We start from the raw sequence: 16,736 nt of genomic DNA, 5'->3' as shown, positions 1-16,736 counted from the left end.
TTTCAAGAATGATAGGAAATACATTTTTTACTACTAATGCCACCTGCAGGTTAAAGAGAAACTGTTGCGAGATACTTGAAATCCTCACAGCACACTGTAATGTGTACCTCCACAAGTCCGCAAACCTTGCCAATCAGCAGGAACACAGTCTCATTTCATTGACGACGTTCTTTATCAAAGATATGCCTTTGCAATCACCATTGCAGCCACGCTTCTCTCTTCACTCAACACTCAGGTGAGCTGATACTTACATCTAGGAACATGTATAGAGTCATTTCCTAGGAAATAATTGCTCTGGGCTACTTCATGCAACAGCATCCCAGTGCCGTTGTAATGTGTCTCATGTCACAGGTAAAGGTGCTATGAGAGTTATCCTCAATCAATTAGTTTCCATGTGAATTATTTCCTGGGTCAATCGATCATTCCATGCAATTGCTGTTACTTGCGTTCACTGTGCTAAGTGAATTAGCACACGCTGTGCCATCTACATGTCTTATTTTCTAAGCTAGGTGAGGATTCTTAAGCAGAGATATTGTTTCCCACTCTAATTAGCTCCTTCTTATTATGACTGACATTACCGTTACTACATTATGATTATTAGTCATAGTAGATAAACTTTGCTATCAGTTTATTATAAATTACGCTTCAGTTTCTGGCCCTAGTGATGGTATATTCCCAATTATCTGAGAAGCACAAATCTAAGAGGAAGGGAAGAATATACGCATCAACATTTTTACACATATTTTTGGCTAGTCAATGTTGCCAAACAGGATAGTAGCTCCCCGTTTTGTCACCAGCAGATGGAGGCAACTTCCAATGTGTGCACTTGTGGCGTGACGTCATACGGAATATGATGACGACATAACGTGGTGACAGGGACAGCAGGAGTAAGGTGGGGAAATACTTCTTGACCAGACAGGCAGCTGGGGAGAGCTCCGGTATCTACTCTGCTTCTTAATGAGATTATTATACCTGAGCGCAGAGATGAAGAAATAGAGCCGATTACCTTAGTGTCTCTGACAGGCCACCTTAAATGGACACTCAGATCCCAATTGTGGAGCCACTTTTATCCTGAGGAATAATAATATGAGGACATAGAAGAGATGGCTGAAAAAATCCCATCCTTTCTAGAAGGACTTGCATAATGTTAACGGGAAAATCTCCCCACACCTCTACCTCTACCTCTACCTCTGGTAGCACCTCTGGGTGCTACCAGATGACCACACGCTAAAGTGTGATTCAGACTTCACTGGGAGGAGGAAAAAGGTGTAAGATATACCAGAGAGTTTGACATTTACTGAAAGTTTCACCTTGCTCCTTCCTAGGAAATAATCGTCTCTCTAGATCTACTGACGCTATTGAGATTTGGGACTGGACAAGTCTTTGTTGTGGGCCACGGGCAGGGAAGCTGTCCTGTACACTGTAGTGTATTTAAACAGCACCTTCAGCCTCTACCCACCCTCCCCAGATGCCAGTAACATTCCCCTAGTTCGGACAACTAAAAATATCTCCAGACATTGCCATCTAAGGGTGGAGTCAAAATCCACCTCCCCCCACCACTTCATCTGAGAAACTCTACTATACCCTCTTTGAGCTCTTTGGACAGAGGGAGCATATCTGATTCATCTTTATAACCCAGCCTGGCACAGGGAAAATGCCGGACAAAGAGTAAATGTTCAATGAAGTTTGACCGCAATTATGTAAGAGAAGAAGTGAACATGACAAATGTTGGAAGTGACTTCTTTCACTCTTCACCTGAAAGAAGCAAAGGATGCCTTTCTCTTCAACCATTCTGGCCACTTTCACAGAGAGACCGACATGAAAGATCTCTCCTGTTTATTTAAATTAAAACACCACTGTCACTGTCACTGTCCCTGAAAAGTCAGCTCAATATAGACAGAGCAGGGGAGGGGGGTGCTTGGACAGAAGGAAGAAAAAGAAAGCACATAGACAATTTAATTGTGAGGAAGTTAAAAAAGTCTTTGCCAAGTAATGAAATTATTAATTGCAATTCATGTCAGTTTTTGCGACAGCCATGTGAATGGATGGACAGGCTGTTCAGCGGTATTTCTGGAAGAAATCGTACATTTTAAAAACGAGGCATTGCTGGAGGAATACTGTGTGTGTGAGGACTGGCAGAAGGGTACACCCCTATAACTTCACAGGGCAGTAACAGAGAGGCTGCTGTACCTTCCGACCAGATGTCACTTAGGGATCAAAAGGGCATCACATTCACCCAAGTCGTTGTCCTCTGCGAGATCAAACTCTCCTTCTGTGCCTGATGCAGGATCTTCTATTGGAGGCAGTTTACATATTTCTCTGTTTAAAAATATAGGCAGCTACTTCCTTCTTCCTACAAATGCTCTTATCGGTTTTGAATTACAGAGATCTATTTTGAGATGAACACATTGAACAAAACCTTCATCCGCGTGTGCGTGTCTGTGTGTGTGTGTTTTTATTTCCCAACATGGCGGTAGAAGCTTATGCCTGCTATCTGCATAAGTCTTTTGTGTATTGCTAATGGAGTGCTGGAATTGTAGCAGCCCTGAGCAGGGAATACATGTGAGCAACAATATGCTGAGAGACCCCTCGGTGGAATCTAATCTGTTCCAGCTCATGCACTCCTCAGAAACTATTTAACTTTCATTAAACTGTGTTTGATATCAGCTAAATAGGATGCATACGGCTCCAATATAGCTCATATGGTCGCATTCATTCGATCACAGCAGTGCTTTTTTCTTATATTTCCCCCCACTTGTGTCAGTACCCAGTATAGCTGGGTAAATAGGAGACCTTTGAAGATGTAGTTAGTACTCAGATTTCTTTATTCTTTTGTGCTGGTTTCTTAGTGTTGAAACAGTGATTCATGTATGTCGCAGACAGCCTCCATTAATTTCATGTAATGTAGCTTTTATCTCGTAGCTGGGACAACTATCTTCAGCATTCTGTCGCTTGAGCATCCCCGGCTCTGTCCCAAGTCCTCTCTGTGTTTCCCGTCTCCCTCCAGGTCCCCGATACTCTCCATGGCTCCTCTTTCTTCATGGAAAATTATATTCATTTAGAGCCACTGTTTGTTTGTTTTTTGTTTTTTGTTTTTTCCTGGTTGTTGTAGCATAAGGACAAGTGAATAAACAGGTTAAAATAAGTAGGAAAAAGGAATGCGGGGTGAGATGTTCAGTCTGGGTAACCTTTTCTGTCTGAAGGGAAGAAAGAAAAGCTACTGGAATGAAAACATCCATCCAAGCAGGAGAGCAGTTTATGCCCCCATCCCCGGCTACACACACACACACACACACACACTCTCTCTCTCTCTCTCTCTCTCTCTCTCTCTTTCTATTCAAAGGACACTAATTTGTTTATGAATACAGCACAGTAGGAGTACACAGTTTCCCAGTTTCTGGGAAGGAAAGGGCCAGAGGATTTACTAACTGGAGCTGTTGAAAAGTTTTAATGATCAAGTATACATAACACACACACACACACACACACACACACACACACACACAGGGGGCGGGGGAATTGGATATTTTATCAATATGCTATTGGCCACGTACACATCATCTTTTACTTGCACAACATATTTTCTCCTTAATAATGAGAAAGTGTTAAGCATTTCACCTTTAAAAATATTAAGGGGATACGGATATCTCTGTGTTATCCTCACTGATATTTTTTCAATTATGTTTTATTAAGTCCAAAGGAATAATCACAATTTTTTTAGATCACTTAAGAGAAACTACATGGGGTCTTTGGTACGGGGAACCCAATTATTTAGGATATTATTTTGTGAACCTTTTTCATTTTATTAGTATACCAGAGGGTTTTCACATTCTCAAGGAGAATCCAGCTATTATTGCTTTTTTGGAAGAAATGTCTCACTGGGGCAATTAATTCTATACATTAACACCAGTCACAGTTGTGCTGTATATTATTAAAATTATAAAGGCAAAACCCCACATTTTATCATTCAGTTCAGAAAGCGGTCATTTATGTGTGTGTGTGTGTGTGTGTGTGTGTGTGTGTGTGTGTGTGTGTGTGTTAGCACATAAGCTACTCCACATGTAGCCCTCACTGTGTAAGAACTTTGCAAAGCCCTGTGCTAATTTGGGTATGTTCTTTCTGCACATGCTGACCGTTCACAGCAAGTAAAAGGGGGGTAAACAAGGTGAATAGGCAGGCGGCTTTGGAGCCCGCCTCTGTCTGTCTCTGCCACAGTTGAGGGATGTTATCCACTTAACTTTGTTGATGAGCACATGTAATTAAGATGCTGTGCCTTAATGTTTGATGCTGAGACTTGAAAGGGTGATTTAAAAAATTTATTTAGATAAGCATATTGACGTTTTTAGTATATATTATTAATCTTATTAATAGTATTAACAAAGGCTAATTGAAAATGCATCATCTATAATTATATTAGTCTTCATTTTAGTACATTTTTGTCAGAGTAAACTAGAAAGGAGTAATTAATGTGCCACTGTTATTTACCCCTGTTTGTATTAAAGCTGGTGTTACACAATGTTAGAGATGAATATAGCCTGATTTCACTGAATGCCACGGAGCACACCATTCAGGAGTAGTAAAATAAGCAGCTGTGTTTTTCCTGTCCTCGGACCTAAAAATAAAATCAACTTCAGGATTGCAGGATAGGTGTGCGGGAGAGGGAGACAGGGAGTCTCCAGACTACACTCGCCCATGCTGTTACTCTAGGCTGCCCTTTTCCTCCCCTCAGTGGTAGGCTCAGGGATCCATGACTGCTCAGAATCTAGAGTCCTTGCACCTTATCAGTTGAAGAAATAAACACAGAAAAGCATGCCTCAATGCTTCTGATCCCAGGGGTCATCGATGCCGGTTCCATTGGGATAGGGCAAAGAAATGATTTTACATTCATCAAGGATAAATCCAGGACTAAAGTTGAACCATCATAATACACTGGCTCAGTCTTGACTATGAAAAGAGAAAACTATAACGATGGTCTAAAGAATATCATCCTTAAAAAATCAAATTCCCAAAGGTAGACTTGACACTTCCAAGCTCTGTACCCTGACCCCACTCCCCTCCCTGCACACATTCACACAACACAAACACACACAGAAGTTTCCCAACTTACACAAGAAAACAGCCCCTTCTGGCTACCGTGTGCAAAAAACAAATGAAAAACCCTAAAAGAAAGCAAGCAGGGGAGACTTAAGTTAATGTGGAATTAACCACTTTAAAATGTTCTCCCACCCTGACTTTTATGCTTGTCTCTCTGAGGTCAGCCATTTCCTGAGGCAGGCAGGGAGGGCACAGCACGGGAGGGGTGGAGCGGGTGTGTGAGATGGAGGTGCACAGGGATGGCGATGAATGGCACATATTTTAATCAGGTAGAGCCAAGACTGCGATGGCTGGGATTCCAAAGCTGGGCTCTGGGCTTTCTCCTGAGCTCTAATAAAAAGCGTGGCATATTGGTTGCAGTGGCTGCCAAGTGCTATGTCCGTGCCCTCTCCACAGTGGCCAACCACAAACATGCTAGCTAGAAGCTCTCAGGGGGCCCCGTGTGTGCTGTTCCTACACAGCTAACATATGTATCGACACCTGAAAGCTACAGCCTGCCACGTCGCCAGGACCCCACTTGCCTACCTTTGCTCCTTGGTCACCAAGGGTTAATTTTCTAATGGCTGCCTTGCTGCTGAAGCTGGCCAAGTTTTTCATCGCCTGCAGAGCACCACAAGCTGTGATTTGGAGCCAGAAAACACCATTAATTTTCTAAATAGGAAGGATCACATATGTAAACTGTCTGGTTCTGTAACGAGTCGGGCAGGTAGAAGATGAAGGAGGAGGAAGTGAATTTTTCCAGGCACATAGGCCAAATGGCCAGGCCAACGGGCAGCACCGTGCACAGGACATTGGGGGCCACGATGGGGTGAGCGGTGGGGGGGGCGGGGGGACAAGGAATTTCCCTCTCATCTTTAAATCGGTTTCACCACCAACCTTCAGTGTTTCTACAAAAGGTCAGGCTGGTGATTTACTGGGCAGTGTCGGGAGTTTTTACATTAGACTTCACAAGAAACTTATTTGTAAATGGAAGGAAAGATTAAGCAAAGTGCACCAGCTCAGAGACCACAGAGGGGCTCATGAGCACAAACTAGTGTGGTTAACACGTCCTAGGTCTTCAGAGGACAGAGAATAAAAAATTCCCCTGATGGTAATTATTTAGGTAGCAATTTACCTGGATGTTGTAGACATTTGAAAAATGCATTTTTTGCAGATTTTGCAAATCTACAAAAAAAATGCAAAATCCTCCATTTGGGATTTAACATGTATGCCTCTGTGTGTGTGTGTGTGTGTGTGTGTGTTTATGTCTTTGAGAGACAGAGAGAGAGAAAGAAAAGAGGGAGAGAGAGAAAGGGGATAAGCATAAAAAAGGCATGATAAAAATGCCTTCCTGAGTTTTAACAATCATTTTATTTGCCATAAATATACCTCTTTCCAGAGTAACTATTAGTGTTATCTGAGATACCAGAATAGTTCCAGACCTGAAACTACGTGGTGGGCCTGAATAGGACATAAGAATGTATTTCTGCCTCATGCTCTCCATAATACCAACACTGAACTGCCCTCTTTCTGGAACCTTCTCCCCAGACTTCTGGTCAAAGAAGAACCTCTTCTCTAACCTCTAACATTCTGGTCCCATTCCACAACTCTTTAAACAAACAAACAAAAGGCCCTCCCACTGCCGTTAATTTCTTCATTCTCTATCTTTTATTGCTCTTTGGGCTAAAATGAAAATTTGGGGATGTCAATAAATCTGGGGCAGCTTTTTTTGCTGCCTCATAGACTCCGAGCTGAATGCTGCCCCTTCATTCATGTCCCAGGAGAGCTCCTCACACAGCAATGACTCAGAAGAGTAGGGTGTTCCCTAAGAAAAGTAAAAGGAGACAGACAAAGAAATCAGGGTAGGTTTCTGGAGTCCCAAAGTGTAAGCGAAAGCTCAGGTTTGGAGAAGAGCGACTTAAAGGCCAGGTGAAGGAGACATGGCATAAAGGGCTATGTGATCTCATATTTATTTGTCTGAAAAGCAAGTAAGATATTTCAAAGTTTTCAGAGAAAAATGACCCTAAGGAAGACACGTTCACCTCCAGGGTATTCTTAGTTTGCTAAGACTGCCACACTAAAGTACCACAAACTGGTTGGCTTAGCCAACAGAAATTTACTGTCCTACACAGTTTTAGAGGCTACAAATTGGGTATCAAGGTGTCTGCAGGTCTGGTTCTTCCAGACGGTTCTGAGGGCGGGGTCTGCTCCAGGCCCCTGTCCTTGGCTTAGAGATGGCAGTCTTCTCCCTGTCTTTCCACATGCTCTTCCCTCTATGCCTATCTGTCTCTGTGCCCAAACTTCCCCTTTTTGTAAAGACACCAGTCATACTGGATTAGAAACACCCCCCCTCCACCTTAACTAATTACATCTGAAGTTGCCTCTTTCCAAGTAAGGTCACATTCTGAGGTTCTGGGGGTTGGGACTGCAACATATGAATGGACGGGGTGGGGAGGGGGGGAATAATTTACCCTGAGACAGAGGGTGAGAGAGAGAACTTCCTCAGGAGTTAACCAAAATTCCCATAATGTTTATCTAAGGCATATACAAAGCAATGATAATTTGTATTCGCTTACCCCTTTACAGACTCCTGAATATTTTTGTTTCCAATAATTTACTCCAGATAATTCTATCTTGATCTTGCTCAGGTTCTGCATTATTCTCCCTCTCCTTAGTGGGGAAACTAAGACTTTGAGAAGTTGAGTGGTCACTAAACTGTTATCAGGTTAAACTGTCACCCAGTTGCAGAGCTGAGGCTCAACTTCAAGGCTGCTGTTTCCTACTGCAGTGTTTTCCCACTAGTCTACACTGCCTGCTTTGTCTTAACACACTTCACCACCAACGATGTAGATGGAGTCCTACCACTAAATCACCAAAGCAAGTGCTCAGCTTAATTCTACAGTCTCTCTACCTTATTTCCTCCAAGCAGTTGGGGGAGGGGAGATTTATTTCCCTGTATTATTTTTTTATTCCACTGTTCCATTCTGTGAAGGACAAAAATAGGCCTGAATCCACAAAACTCCATCTTACAGTTTTACTTACAGATACACATGTCCCACTTTGGGAGCCACGCAGACACCAGGGCCAAGCAAATGACTCTAGAATTGGCCCAAAGTAGACCCAAGCTGGGCGTTGATGTTGGCAATAGCCAAGCTGGGTGTAGAACAGCCATCATTTTGCAGCTAATTTTCTTTTTGCCTCCTCCCCTGCTCCAGGTAGAACATTGTTCATTACGAGCGCTGCAGAGCTCAGTAGAGCTCATTCTCGCCGAGATCGTCTCTCTGATCTTCTGAAGCCTTTAAAAGGGAATGAGCCTTGGCCTCCTTTTTATGGGCTACATTATGACCTGGCTTCAAAGTGTGAAAAGAGGTTCCAAGATTCCCTTTGTGCGGTGGAGTCTCTTAATTGCACTTTTAAACACAGTGTAATTTTTGTAATTAACATTATGGTTTCAGAGGGCAGAGAAGCCTGCACCATGCTAATTACAAACCCGCGTCTTCAGAGTGGTGGAATTTCCAAGGCCTCTGATATTGGGGTGGAATACAGTTTTTATGAAGGATTTCAAAGATCCTCTGTGGGCTGTGTTCTGAGTCATCATTAGCATTTGATAACATAAAGAAATTTTACAACATGTGACAGATTTTCTATGTGAAGATTTTACCTGGTAACTGGAAAATTTGCATAAAGAGCTTCATTAGGTCTCCTCTCACATTACTGAGAGAGTAAGAAGTATAGTGCACTCTTTCCCTAAGATTGTTCTTAGGAGCCAAGGGATTGGTGCTTTATAATAAAATTTACAGTATATTATGAAGGGAAGTTGTAATAATCTTCAATGATGTTGAAAATCAGCATACGTGCCTTTTAAGGAGAGGGAGAGAATATGTATCAGAATTACCGTGTAACTGAAAACCTTGCAGTAAAGGTATATTGTACTGTTCTTTGCCATATAAAAGATCTAGTCCTGCTAGGCTGCCGAGTCAAGGCAAGAGCTTCACATATATAACACCCTGCAACAATAATGTGTAATTTTTTCACTCCGTGAAGTCTGTTCACTGAGAAAAAATTATTGTCCTCTTATTGCAGGGGCAAGTTTATCTTACCTTTATTTTTCAGCCCCAAGCTATCAATGGAACTGTGTGCGTACATGTTTGTGTAAAGATACGCGCACACACACACACACACACACACCTTCCAGAGAGGCGGTGTGCATTCCATGCAGAATAATCATAGCTTCTGCAAAGAGTAACTGGCCCTTCTGAGGCTGATACTGTCAGAAATTGTACTGTGGAGTAGGGACTGAGTCCCAAAGCCATCCATTTGCTGAAATCCTTTCACTGAGCATGGATCAATTAAGCCAGTAATAGTGATAATTTCAGGAAAGCTTTCTGTCATGATGGGAACAAGAATTCATCATTATTCCATGCTGTCTTATTATTTCAACACCATACATATGCCGCTGGATGTATAGCAGTAGCTCGCGGCATTATCTCAGTGGGACGCATTTTCCTTCATGAGAGTCTTTTCCTTGGCGATTATGCAGATAATGCATAGCTTTGTAATGACATCATAAATAGAACCCAAAGTCCTAAGAAACAATTAGGGAAGTATATCAATACTTCCCTTGTAATCATAACATCATCTGACTTCCAGTGGGATGCCAAGCTAGCTCCCCAAGTTCCGTAATCACGTATGAGCATTAACGCCTGCCTCACAATCTATCTTGGAGTCACAAATCCCGGCACTGGAGACAAATTAATATGCATTTTAGCCCACTGTCAAGAAGGGAAAGCACACTAGGGTTTTGATCACAGAGCCTAGGGTGAGATCCAGGCAAATAAAACCCAAGCTGGTACAAGCTGCACCCTCTGTATACTCACCTCGGGCAAAACCAAGAATAGACTAAAAAATAGAAAAGCCAGTATCTCTTGAAAGTGAAGGACCAAAGAATCCTTGCAGCAAATTGTTACACTCTCCTCTTAATAACACCATTTTGCAAGTAGACTTTTATATAATTTTTTTCTGTGAAATTATTTTTCCCATCCAGTGTTCCCTCTCAGCCTAGTTTAATCCCCTTTAAAAGTAAGCAAGTCTTTTTCATGGGAGGGAAGGGCCACTTTCTCTAATTGGTTTGGGGCCTGTCAGTCATTTCAGCCTGCAAGGGGTGCAAAACCACACTGCAAGTGGACCTTTAAAACCACATGGTAGATTTTACGAGTTCTGTTCACTCCTGCTGAGGGGAATGGGGTTTGAGGAAGGTTCAATTATAGTTTGGAATTCCTTTCCCCATTTTAGGAAAGGGACAAACCTTCTCCTCTCTTAACTCTTGTAGCTCCCGAAAAACAGAAATGGAAAATTTAGACAAATGATCAAACTTACATAGTGTATAGCTTTTATTTTTACAAAATATTTGCTTCCAGCAGAGTATATCTTAATTCACAAATGCAGAAATCTGTCATTAAGATCTGACCCAGCTGCATGGCATTGTCAAATGCAATAACGTATCTTTTAATAGTTTTATATCAAGTAAGGATATAACATATCATTAGTTTAAATGTATTTGCAAGCAATTACCCCCACCAGGATATTTGAGAATGCTCATGCAAAATTGATGAAATTCTGACATGCTTAAACATTGTTCATTTAGCTCAATTCCTTATGTATAGAAAAAATAGAATAAATAATTCCGCTGCCATTTGCAAACTACTGTTAGGCATTTTTATTCCACTCAGGACTTCAGTGCTGCCTTTAAACTATAGCCTTTGGTGATCATTTGGAAAAAAAAAACAGTTTCATATATGTTTAATTTTAAATAATGGACTAGATTTTTCATTCTCCTTATTATTGTTCAATGTGGTAATTTAAATATGGAGTAGATTTACTGCATGTCAGCTGCCTTTCTTTTACAAAAGGGGATAAATTATTAAATGAGCAGAGATTGTTTGACAACCAGTTTTCCAGTACTACACAAAAGAAGGGCCTGTGACATTCAGCTGTCTTTTGAAAAGAATAAAGTATAAATCAATTAAGCCACTATGCTGTGGATCAGAAATGCCAGTCTATGGCATGGTTCCTTTTTGCCTCTCAGGTGACTTTCAGGCAGCTCCACAACCATACGGGGGACAGAACGACAGCCATGCTGAGGTTCTCTGGGGTCTTTTCTGGGTTTCTAAAATCTTCTTTGGCTGAAGCATACCCCCAACGAAACATCAGACATACACCAGATCTGACAGGTTCCTTTTTGGTTTTTCTTGACTATGCTACTGAATATCATTTAATAATGACTGATTAAGAATTTTTTTTTCTGCTTTTGGATTTTTCCTGCAATTTTTAACCTGTTTACTGTGCCAGAGTAGAGAAATTTTGTAGTGAACATCTCATCACTGTCGATGCAAGCAGGTGAGAAATTGCATTTCAATGCCTTTCTAAGCTATCCCTCAATACCATATTAGCATCTGTGTAATTAATAATACTTTGAGCTCTGTCAAAATGAAATCACTTTTATTCTTCCCCCAAAGAGAATCATCTATTAACTATGTGTGATCCCCAAATACATTTTTCTTTACTAATGTCACTAGTAACTATACTTTCTGAAATATTAATCTATCTATCCAAGCCATAAAGACTGATCAAATTATTATTTTTTTAAATCTATCTACTCATTGTGAAAAGCAGTCAGACTGTTTACATGGAGGGTCATGTAATAGGTACTTTTAGAGTACTATTTAAGAGCATAGAGCTGCTATGGGATAGATTGAAACAAAGAAAAATAGGTAAAACAAACACATAAAAGGGAAGGTATGTTCTCTCCTCTGAAGAAAATAAAAGTCTAACTGAAGACACAAGACCAGTTGGTTCACACAGAACAATTAGCGAGGCACACAAACCATCCATAATTGGGCTAACTGACACAATACAATCGTGGTAGGAGGTTAGAGAAAGAAAACATCAGTAAGGACTGGAAATCTACATTTAGAAAAGCTTCATGGATGATGGGTCTCATACAATGGGAAGATTGAAATGGCTGGAAAGAGAGGAAGAGATTCCAGGTGAGGTGGTAAAAATTCTTTGAATATGCAAAGTGTACTTTAAAAAATCTGAAACAAAAGCGTTCCCGGAAAGTGGTGGGAAACTAAGATAAATATGTTGGATGATATCTACTTGGGAACAACCTGGAAGCCAGTACAAAAGAAGCATTTAGATGGGTTACATTAAGTGATACTGAGCCACTAACTCTTCTTGAGCAAGGGGTTGCCATGAATAACATATCCACCTTGAGTGTTAGTTCCATGGCCAAGAGTGTGAAAAGAGGAAAGCAGGCTAGTTATAGGGCTGTTGGAGTAATCCAAGAGTGGGTCAATAAATTCCCAAGATGTGATAGGAAAGTGAGATTGGAGATGCTTCCCGAGACTACTGGTAAGCCATCAGAATATAGGGGATGAAGGTGAGGGAGACACCAAAATGTATGGGATATAGTGAGTCAGACTAAGCGAGAAGTTAACTGATGATGCTCCCCATGGGTAGATCAATAAAAAGGCTGTTTTCTAAAAAAAAAAAAAAAATATATATATATATATATATATATATATATATATATATATATTATATATATATATATGTGTGTGTGTGTGTATATATGTATATATTTGTATGTATATATATGTATGTATATATATATATGTATATATATATGGAGAGGGAAGGGAAAAATATAATTACTTATTTTGTTATTTTCAGCCACTTATTTGGCACCTACAACCTGGCAATAATGCCGTCATAGCTGTAAACATGCATTTCAACATTATTCTTCCCTGCTTAACTACACAGAGCTTCAGCATCCTTCCCACCATTGAATTCTGGGTAGCTACTGCAAATAAATCAGAAATAGTTTACACGTACACATGTACACTTGCATGCTACACTCACATGTGCACATGCGTGTGCACACACCACACCACACACACACAACACATACACACACACAAATATTCTATGCCTAATTTAGGAGGAAATGTGGCTTGAAACCACACTTTAAATGGAAGCACACATTTTATCAAGATAATAATATTTAGGAAAAAGTGAATGAAAAACAGAGAAAAAAAATACATATTTGCATATATACACACTCACACACACACACTCAACTTTACTAACAAGTCCTCTGTAGACACAAAATACTTAAATATTGGGGGGATGCTTCAGTTAATTGAAGCCAACAAATGAGATTCTAGTATAATTAAAGACCAAGCCCACCAGAAAATGATGACTGAAAGAGAAACAAAATCCCCTGCCATCATTTCCTAGTAACAACACCATTAGGAAAATGTTCAGTTAGAATTCCAGGTGGCTTCAAGCAAGCAGCTGGAGAAGGACCTAAAGGCAGAAAGAAAAAGGTGAGTGGAGAAACTAAGTGGGAGAAAGCTCCAGTATCTGTCTAGAGAAGAGGAGACTCTGAGGGAACTTAATAATAGCTTTCAAGTGTCTGAAGAGTTACTCTGCAGGGACTGCTGACCAGCTGTTCTCAATCTTTATTCAGGGCAGAACAAAAGGAGATGCACTAAATGCAGGATGAAGGATTTAATTTAGACATAGAAAGAGTGCCTTGGTAATAAGTGTTATTAGGCGTTGCAATCAGTGCTGAGGCAGTCCTGCTCTTTGGAGGGTATGCAAACGGGGGGACTCAAGCACAGGGCCACGGGCCCAACCGAGGTGGGCACTGCTTGAAGGTGGCAGTTTAGGCCCCACTGTTCTATTCCAGCACCGGCATCTAAGATTGCACCCCATCCACTGGGGTCTCCCAGATCAGTCAGAGCCATTCCCAGGAACAAAGAGAAAGTGGGCTGCTCCCCAGCATGTAAACTTTCAACCATGTTTAACAAGGTGCCAGGAAAAACAAGCAGCCTGAGCATGGATTCCCAAGCCTCCTGCCTTGTTAAATGCAGTTTATGGTTTACACAAAAGTGCTCTGTCTTAATTTGCTTCTTTCCTATAAATGAAATGGGGTACATTTAGTATTCCTACGGGGCTGGAATATTGGCCAAGTTCATGCTGCCTATGGATTTTAAAAATGCCAAGCAGGGGTACCCACGTTGAGAATCCTTGGACAGAGAGAGTAAGGAGCCATGGGCCCTGGTAACTGAAATGTTCTACTGGCATATGTCCGGTCCTTTGTTTTCTTCCTCCTTTCTGTTTCTCTTGTTGCCCTTCCTTGTAAGATTAGGGCTAGCACTGCATTAATCAAACATGAAATTTGCAAATTTGCATTAATTTTTACACTTTTCCCCATGTAGTCCAAACTGAACTTTTATAGTTTTTACACTTAAAAGAAACCACTAGTATGTTCTAGTATTTCTTAATATCATGCCTTGCCCTTACTAGTGTTCAATAAATGTTTATTAAGTGAATGACTAGCAGTTCTATTTTTCACTCCCACACAACCCATATGAAAGGTCTCCTAATGGACAAGTCCTTCAACAACTTGGCTCTCCTTGTAAAATGAGACGTCAACCCTCCCAACAGAGGAGCTGTTCTCCTCTCATCAATGAAGAATCAGATGTCCTCGAGGCAGAAAAAACACCTCAATATGCTGTGCAGAGCTTGACATATTCTTCACCACCCCCCCCCCCCACATTGAGTGCTCATGTCCTTCATGGTAAACAGCTGGGTCCCCTCTTCTCTCTATTCCCACAGTTGTTTTACATAATGTTTGGGCATAAGGCATTTCATAAATATCTGTTAAACAAAAAGAAATAAAATACACAGAACACAAGGAATGAGGAGGCAAAGTGGCTGAAGGCATGGTCTCTGGAATTAGGTTTGCTTTGATTCACATCCCAGCTCTGCCATTTACTGACTATGTGACCTTAGGCAAAACAGTTGTAACTTCTCTGCGCTTCGGTTTCCTCATCTTTTGAATGGGGGTTATTATAGTACTTCCCTCATGGAGCTGTTATGAGAATTAACTATGTTGATATCTATAAAGCACTTTGAATAGTATCTGATAAGTGTTAGGCACCAAGTAAATGTCACATAAATAAAAAGTTGTTGGGGCTCAGAGATATGCTTCCTGGTATTATAGCCCAGATCTATCAGCTGGTTAAAGCACTTGGCAGCTCTGCTTGGTGTCATCTGCCTGACCTTTCCCCAAAACCACTAGAAGAACAATGTGCATGGTTATGGTAAGTCCCATGCAGAGTTATAAATGGTGGAAATGCTTTGAAGGTTCATATTGGAAGCAAGGACAGAAAGGAAAACAGTGATTTGGTTGAGTAAACTTAAAAAGAGAAATCAAAGTGATCAAATCTGTCATTGCTGAGTGTCTACAGACCTACTTGAAATTAGAATCTGTGTCTTCCATTTCCCTAGTGAAAGGGAAAGGCTATTATTCTTGGTAGACCAAAGAGGCAGATCCAGAAGTAACACCGACAGCAACCTGAGCATCAGCTCTCAGACCGGCTTTTGAGATATACACAGCAGCAATGGCAAATGAATGAAGCAGCACACGTGCTTCCATCCACTCTTTCTATGCAGACATGGTCCTCTTTCGCACTGAGCTTAAAACCTCTCCTTGTGCAACTCAAAGCTGCAGGCAGACCCTGTGCATTTACTAATATTGGAACACAGAGGAAATAGAACAGAGGGCTCAAAGTTTTCTGTCTAGACCCAAGACGTAACACGGTAGCCCTTTTCAGATACCAAATAGGCCCATTCCCAAGCAATAAATACCATGTAAACCTTCTGAACACCCACAGCAGGAAATTCTGGCCCATTCTTAATTATTGCCTGCTTATTAAGGACAAATTTTCCTCAGATGTAAACACTTATCTTTCATAAAACACTAGGCCAAATGTGTCCATGTAATCTATGGCATATTCCTACTAATGTGCTAGGCATAGTGGTAGGTTTGTATGGAGTTTCAGAAGTACAGCATACAATTCTAGTCCTTAGAACACTTTCAAGCAAGTTGAGAAAGCAACATTATACAAATCAAAATTTTAAAAAATATTCCAAGATAGTATATGGTAATAAAATGTTAAATTTTATGGTTCAGGTAGGAACAGATTTTTAGGGAATGGGGTTTCATGAGGGCCAGAACAGAAAGGGAAGAAATCACAGTTACAAGGCAAGAAGTGGTCCTTATGTTATGGCTGACATGTGGACTGGAAAAGGGGAAAAACATAAGCAAAATGCTCAGAGACAGAAGTGACAGGGGTATACATGAGGGACAGATCTGGTCACTTCTACCAATGACCAATTCTGAGTTTCCTATTATAAAATCTCTCATTGGGGCACCTGGGTGGCTCAGTCAGTTGAGCGTGCAACTTCAGCTCAGGTCACAATCTCATGGTTCATGGGTTCAAGCCCTGCATCGGGCTCTGTGCTGACAGCTCGGAGCCTGGAGCCTGCTTCAGATTCTGTGTCTCCCTCTATCTCTGCCCCTCCCTGGCTCATGCTCTGTCTCTCTCTCTCTGTCAAAAATAAATTTTTTTAAAAAAATGTTAGAATCTCTGTCAACCCCAAAGCCTCCAAGGACCAAGAGGCCTCTCAAGAACATATTCAGACAGAAGGGTAAGGCTCCTCAAGGTTACAGAAAACTTCTACTGACCACAAACATCCGCACCAAAGAGTTCTCAGGAACAGAAGCACACAAAAAGGTCAACAACCAG

The 16,736-nt window shown here is 41.1% G+C and overlaps 1 long non-coding RNA gene across 1 annotated transcript in view; it reads right to left on the bottom strand.

Annotated features, from left to right (window-relative positions):
- Nucleotides 1-5,631: 5,631 nt before the first annotated feature.
- The window catches only part of LOC132687806 (uncharacterized), a 45,532-nt gene continuing 34,427 nt past the window's right edge, over nt 5,632-16,736 (bottom strand). Inside the window, exons 2-3 of the long non-coding RNA XR_009614266.1 lie at nt 8,735-8,931; nt 5,632-5,711 (exon numbers count right to left, since the gene is read on the bottom strand). This is a non-coding gene — a long non-coding RNA (uncharacterized LOC132687806). The remainder of the gene's footprint in view (nt 5,712-8,734; nt 8,932-16,736) is intronic.

The sequence above is a fragment of the Panthera onca genome, chromosome A3 (genome assembly GCF_046562875.1).
Source record: "Panthera onca isolate mPanOnc1 chromosome A3, mPanOnc1 haplotype 2, whole genome shotgun sequence".
NCBI lineage: Eukaryota > Metazoa > Chordata > Mammalia > Carnivora > Felidae > Panthera > Panthera onca.
This window is presented reverse-complemented; position numbering and strand designations above follow the sequence as displayed.